We start from the raw sequence: 7528 nt of genomic DNA on the forward strand, positions 1-7528 counted from the left end.
CCCTGAACTTTTCCTTTTCAGTCAGTCCGCACGCCTGGTCACGTTACCCTTGTTCAGGCACAGCTCTAACCCTTCTGCCTTCAAAACCTCTTAGTGATTCTCTGTGGTCTAACTGAGCAAGTTAAAATTCCCTGGCGGGAGGATCAAGGCTCTGAATCTACCTTTCCCACAGAGCCCCATCACCCTTCCCCAGCCCTACTCCAGCCAAATGAAAAAATTGTTGTCTAGAGAAGGGCTCCACTTACTTCAATCCTGTTCTTGCCACTGCCTTCACAGAGAATCCTCTCCCACTCCCTCCCTCAGGACACAATTAAGCAGCAGGGCACTGACAATCTGTGTTGTTGGAAAGTGATTCTGATGGTAGTGTGTTGGATGGGTTCGGACAGAAGGATACCAGAGGCCAGAGGTTTATATTACTGTAATTCTAAAGGAGACAAATGGGGAGGGTCTGAATTAGACAGCGAATGAAGAAAAGACGATGAATTTAAAAGATTTGGATAGGACTTGGGAACCGATGGGTTTTCTCTACAACAGTGCTTGGGGGAGGGGAGGGCAAAGGGAGAGCCTATCCATTCATAACTCATTCACACAAGGGAGGAGGGCGCCATCTACTGGTCAGACACCTTGCTTTAAAATGTTTTAAGTCACCTCGTCAGCAAGAGTCTGGCGAGAACTGTATCTTTGCTTCTTTTCAACAATGGAGTTCGCAATATCCATTTCCAAAGAGCCTTGAAAGTGTTGCTATCATCACTATGGACGGTAGCGATGTTCCATTAACAACGTACACTCTACAGTTACGGATCATCACATATTAAAAAGTGTGGATGGGGAGCAAAGGGCAAAAAGAGGAACCAAGAGTAAAGTTACCAGTGAGGAATGATGCGACCAAAAGGAAAAGAATATTAGCCTACTCATGTCTATGACAGCATATATTCTCAGATGGGTGACACCTTCTGAAGGCAGGGGTTCTCAGCGCGAGATGGGGGAGGTGTGCAGCTGTTCAACCCAATGTCTTCACCCGAATTCTGTTGACTCACCCTCCCCCACATTGAAACCTCTTCTCAGTTTGTGTGAAAAAAAAAAAAAACTGTAGGGTTCTGTCTGTAACTAGGATCTGAAAGAAGAGTGTATCAACAGACTTCGCGACTCTTCGTGTTTTATTCCAAGAATATCCCTGGTACTTGTAAAGTAAACTGGGGCTTCCCTGGTGGCGCAGTGATCGAGAATATGCCTGTCAATGCAGGGGACACGGGTTCGAGCCCTGGTCTGGGAAGATGCCACATGCCACGGAGCAACTAGGCCCGTGAGCCACAACTACTGAGCCTGTGCGTCTGGAGCCTGTGCTCCGCAACAAGAGAGGCCGAGATAGTGAGAGGCCCGCGCACCGCGACGAAGAGTGGCCCCCGCTTGCCGCAACTAGAGAAAGCCCTCGCACAGAAACGAAGACCCAACACAGCAAAAAATAAATAAATCAATAAATAACTTTTTTAAAAAAATAAAAAAAATAAAGTAAGCTATCGTGGTTCTTTCCATCTTCCTATTTCCTCCTCACTAGATCTAAAGTCTGTGGGTCCATCAAGGCCCAATGAGAATCCTATCTCCTACACGGAGCCATTCTAGATAACTCTTTACCTTTTTAGACAACCCAGAACACTGATCTGGACTATTCATTTTGGTTCTGGTTTGTATGCCAGTGTGGCCTTTATATATATAATGTCATATCCTTTACTTGAAGTGTTTCACTTGTTCTCCAATTCCCCAACATGGTGGTAAGCTTCCTGAGGAGATGGACCATGTCCTATTGTGTCATCTGGAAAGTGTAGCCTGGTTTGAGGGATATTGTGGGTACCCAATAAAGGTCTATTAGATGTATGCATATGAGTTCAGGATTCTCGACCTTGGCACTATTGACATTTGATAACAGATAATTCTTTGCTGGGGGAATCACTGTAGGATTCAGCAGCATCCCTGGTCTCTACACACTGAGTATCAGTAGCCATCCCACCCGCCCACCCACGTACATTGCCAAATATGGGGATGGGTGTGGAGGGGGGGAACTGCTGCAGTGGAGAATCACTGCATTATGTAACATTCATTAATCTTACCTAAATGTGTAGCTACTCCAAAGAAGCTTTGAAGAGACTGACCTTCAACTTGTTTTAGAGCTAAGGAGAGAAGGAACAGAACAAAACTGTTACATCACAGTTCTATAAAGATGTCCCCTTCTCATTCCCATGCTCTGCTTTCTATTAGCCAAGTAGCCCTTGATAAAGGGCTTAACTTTAACCTTGATCATTTGGTTAAGGTAATGTCTACCAAGTTTTTCTATTGTAAAGTGACTAGTTTTCCCTTTCCATACTCTATTCTTTGGAAGGCAGTCTTGAAGTGCAGCCTACACTCAAGGAAGCAGAGCTAAGCCCCACCCCCTCAAGGGGAGGGTATCTACACACACAATATGGTATCCTGCAAGATGTGTCTTTTCTCCCTCATTTGTGTGTTCATTCAATTATTTATTTATATCAGTGTGGACTCAGGCATATTTCTTCTCTACTTTGAGTTATAATTCAATACGACATTATTTTTGTTGTTCACACTGGTCCAGCTTTGGCCATTGGTAGCTCTTCCAGGTCGGTTCCTGTGTCCTTTTGACATGCCCCTCCCCCTCTTTAAGGGCGATTTTTGAAAATCAAAGTTATACTTTGCAATTAATTTTTGTTTTATTAAACATTATTTAATTCCAGAGAAGTCTATGTTTATATATTCCTCTGTGTGTGTGTGTGTGTGTGTGTGTGTGTGTGTGTGTTTTAAACACTTGTATGTCTAACCTTGTTAGGTCCTATGCAAATGTTAAATTCATTCTTAATAAAACTACACAAAGCAAGACCAGAAGCAATTCTTATGTGTAGACCCATTTATCAGGTCTCTATTAAATACGGAGAATGCCTTTGATGTGGAATTGCTTATAGCTGTGCAGTAAATGCTCATAAAATAAAGATTAATTGACAATGATGTGGTACAAATTGCTTCACATGGGAAAAAAACCTGGAGGATCCATGGCCAAACGTATGGCTTTGTCTTCTTTTTTTTTAAATAAATAAGCTAGTAATAAATTTTATGAAGGTTTCACTTTTTATTGCATTACCTGTTTTTACAGAAGTTGGCAAAACATTGGAATATTTTGAGATGAATTATGAGAGGATCTGTAACCTATACTCACTGGAGAGAAATTTTAGTGATGAAAGAAGACGTTGTCCTTGACCCTGAGTATCCTTTAAGAGGAAGTAACTGTGCAACCATAACTTACGGTAACTCTTTAATGCCAAAGTATATTTGACCTAGTATCATCAAATGATGTCAACACAGATCCAGAAATAGTATTTCTTAGCTATGTAGTGCCATAGAGACGTCATGGAATTTGACTTTTTGTGGAACATTTTAAATGTCCCCAGAGAGAAGAAGGAATTATGTTTGCTATTAAGAGTATGTGACTGTTTATATCAAAACCCCAGTTTAGAAATTGCGTAGGTGACTACAGTGCAGCTGAATAATGGCCCCCAAAGACATCAGGTCCTAAGCCCCGGAAACTGAAAATGTTACCGTATTGGAAAAAGGGTCTTGGCAGAAGTGGTTAAGTTAAAGACTTTGAGATGAGACTATCATGGATTATCTGGGTGTCCCTAAATATAGTCACAAGTATCTGTGTAAGAGAAAGGCAGGTGGACATCTGACACAGACATACACACAGAAGAGGAGAAGGCACTGTGACCATGAAAGCAGAGATTGGAGTGATGAGACCACAAGCCAAGGGATGCCCACAGCCACCAGAAGCTGGAAGAGGCAAGGAACAGACTGTCCCCTAGAGCCTCCAGAGAGAACATGGCCCTGCCATACCTTGATTTCAGCCCACTGACACTGACTTCAGACTTTGGATTCCAGACTGTGAGAGCATCATTTGTTTTTGTTTCAAGCCACCAAATTCATGGTTATTTGTTACAGCAGCAAGAGTAAATGGATACAATGACTTAGGTATGCCTTTACTCACCTGACATTTACCCAAAAGATAAAATACAGCATATTTTTCTTTACAAAATGATTCATAACAGACTTGAAAATATCAAGTTCTCCCATTGCCTTTAAAATAAGCAATTTATAAAAACAAATATTTTGGAAATTCCCTGGTGGTCCAGTGGTTAGGACTCGGCGCTTTCACTGCCCGGGTTCAATCCCTGGTCGGGGAACTAAGATCCTGCAAGCGGCATGGCCAAAAAATATATATAAGTAAATAAATAAAAACAAATATTTTACAAACAAATATTTTACACACATTTCAGGAAGTTTTCTGTCATGTAAGCCCTGCGATTTTCAATACCATCAATATGTTAATGCCTCCTAACTTCAAATCTCTAGCCCAAATGACTCCCTTTAATTTGACATTTGTATATCCACTTGCCTTCTCAGCATTGTCACTTGGATACCCAATAGGCACCTCAAATTAACATATCCCAAACTGACTCCTATCCTTTTCCCTCTGACTTGCTTGTCCCTAGTCTGCTCCATCTTGGCAAATGGCAACTCCATCTTTTCAGAGATTGAGCTCAAAAATCTTGCAGACATGTTTGACCCCTTTCCTCTCATAACCAACCACAAGTCCTATCTTGACTCTATTTTCAGATTATATCCAGGATCTAGCCACTTCTTACCACTTCTACTGCCTGCACCCTCGTCCAAGACACCATCATTTTCCTCCTGCATTATTGCAAAAACTTTCTAACTAGTCTCCCAGCTTCTGCCCAACAGGAAACAGCTTCTGTCTCTTAGGAAATAGCCAGAGTGATTCTTTTACTATGCAGATCAGCTCCCACCACTCCTTTGCCCCAAACTCCCATTGGCTCTCCATCTCACTCAGATTAAAAACCAAGTCCTTCTAATGGTCAAGTTGCCTTAAATCTCATCTCCTACAACTCTCGCCCTTACTCATTCTGGTTTTCAAACAAGCCAGGCATGATCTGATTGCTCTCAGCTCAAGGGTTCTTGCTCCTGCCTCTGCCTGGAATCTTCATCCCCCAGCGACCTGCAAGACTCCCTTACTTCAGGTCTTGGCTCACTAGCGATGCCCTCTTCGACCACCTCCCAAGCACTATCACCCCTGGCACATATTTACATGTTGATTTTCTGTCCTCCTCCCCATTAGAATGTTCACTTCACAAAGGCAGGGACTTTGGGTCAGATATGTGCACAGCCAATAAGCTGAAAGTGCCAGAAATGCCAAATATGAAAAAATATATATACCAATGTAGTAATTAATATATAGGCACACTATTTTCAATAATTAGTATCATAATATATATTACCATGGTTCTTTCTGAATAAACTTTTTCCAATCAGTATTTCTCCCTTCATTTTAGATTCCTTATTCTTTTTTTTTTTTTTTTTTGGCCATGCTGCGTGGCATGCCGGTTCCCTAACCAGGGATGGAATCTGTGCCCCCTGCAGTGGAAGCTTGGAGTCCTAACCACTGGGCCGCCAGGGAATTCCTAGATTCCTTATTCTTCCACTGCCAAATTTTCTCTTCTGAAACCAATTTCTTTCTTACAAAGCCACAAATTTAATCTCAGACTCACTCAAATAATAAATTTATAAAGAGTCTGTCTATAATACAGTACTTCTACCTATTTTCTCTGCCCATTGCTCAGACTTTTACTGGTTTCCTTCTTTATTTACTTCACTTTAACTTTTTGTTTCCTTTGCAAGCTTTTCCTCAGATTTCAATTGGCTTTCATTATTGTTACCTCCAAGCCTAGCGAGGAAGGGCTTCAGTTTGGTGTGGAGCCAACTGACTTTTCTCCACCTATTTGCCTTCTTTATACTCTTATTTTTTGAGTTCCGTAAACTATAAATCTGTTTAGTCCATCACACCTTTGTTACTTTTTGTTTTTCAAACTTTTCACACAAAGTGTAGAACTCCAAATCCTTTTGTCTACTCTAGTCAAACCAACTGCCCACCAAATGTAGAGCCAGAAAACATCTTACCCTAGTGTGTCTCAACGAGCTGTTAGAGTGTGCTTTCGAAATTTGTAAGGGAATTTGGGGTTGTCACGGTCACGGTGGATGAGGAAGGTATCAACATGTAATTGGGATGCTGAACAACTGCAATGCCACAAACCTACACAATAAAATATCGTCTCACATTCCATCAGACTTTTCAATGTCCTGCCAGACACCTCCTTATGTGTCTGAGGCCTAACTCCATTATACATATGCCAAGCTTTTTTTTTTTGAAGTTTTAATACGCACTAAATTTTCTAAGACTTCTTCTATGTGAAAAACAATGGAAGATTATACTTTGATATAGTCAGAACCTTACCAAGAAGTTGTACATCATATTGGAAAAATCATGCCACCCTTATGCTTGAGGAACCAAAAGAACACACCTGTGGCAGCTGTAACGTTTGCATTTATAGTTATTGTATTGTATATGTGTACAAGCAAATGGCTACTTCTTTGTATTTCTACTGTAGACATGTTTCAGCCTTTATATTTTGAAATATATTATTATTTTGCTATTTTGCAATGTTCCTCCTTTACAGCTAGGATGTTTTCTTGTTTAGTGTTTGTTTTTTAGTTATGTGTGTAGATGGGTTATATTATCCATGATTTTCATTCCAGAATAATTTTGTTTGTTTGTTTTTTCTTTTTAATTTTTTTGTCCAAGCCATGCAGCATATGGAATATTAGTTCCCTGACCAGGGATCGAACCCACACCCCCTGCATGGGAAGCACAGTCTTAACCACTGGACTGCCAGGGAAGTCCCCAGAACAGTTTTTTTTAAAAAAAAGGTCTATTCAGCATATATAAAGGGAGGTTGGTGCTGATTAAACTGAGAATCACTAACATAACAGTAGACCTCTCCATGACTTCCCGTTTGCTTCCCAGGCTACTGTTGACACTTGGACCACACCACACACAGCCTCATTCTCACTTTCAAGGATCTTAAGCTTTTTTTTTTAAAAAAAGGGACCCAGATGGTGTGGATGATAATAAAGAAAACTTGTATGGTCCTTAATTGGAAAATCGGCTCGGATATACGTGATCTCTTTTGACGCTCACAAGAGGGAAAGGGAAAGCAAATAAAAAGTCTTTCTAAAGATTCTTCTTACCAACATAATATTTACCTAGTATACTACTGAGCCACTGCCATACCTTCTCTTATTAACTTTAAGAGATCCCACAGATTAAGCCACCAAGATTCTCAACCAGATGAAGCCTGAGAACTCTTTTCTTCGGGGTTTATTTCAGCCTGCTCCTATAGACAGGAGAAAACCGAGATCCAAGAAAAGTTAAGCGACTTGCCCACGGCTCTGAGAAAGCATAATATTTCAAAGCAGAGGTGTAAGAATATGTATCATAGCCTATTCGATTACACTAGCTTTTCTCACCGCAAACTGTAGATGAGAAGTCTGTCATCAAAGACAGAACCGGACGTAGGCTGCACTAGCGAGCCCCGCGCCCCAGCTCCGCCCCCAGGGC

The sequence above is a fragment of the Balaenoptera acutorostrata genome, chromosome 20 (assembly GCF_949987535.1).
Source record: "Balaenoptera acutorostrata chromosome 20, mBalAcu1.1, whole genome shotgun sequence".
Classification (NCBI taxonomy): Eukaryota; Metazoa; Chordata; class Mammalia; order Artiodactyla; family Balaenopteridae; genus Balaenoptera; species Balaenoptera acutorostrata.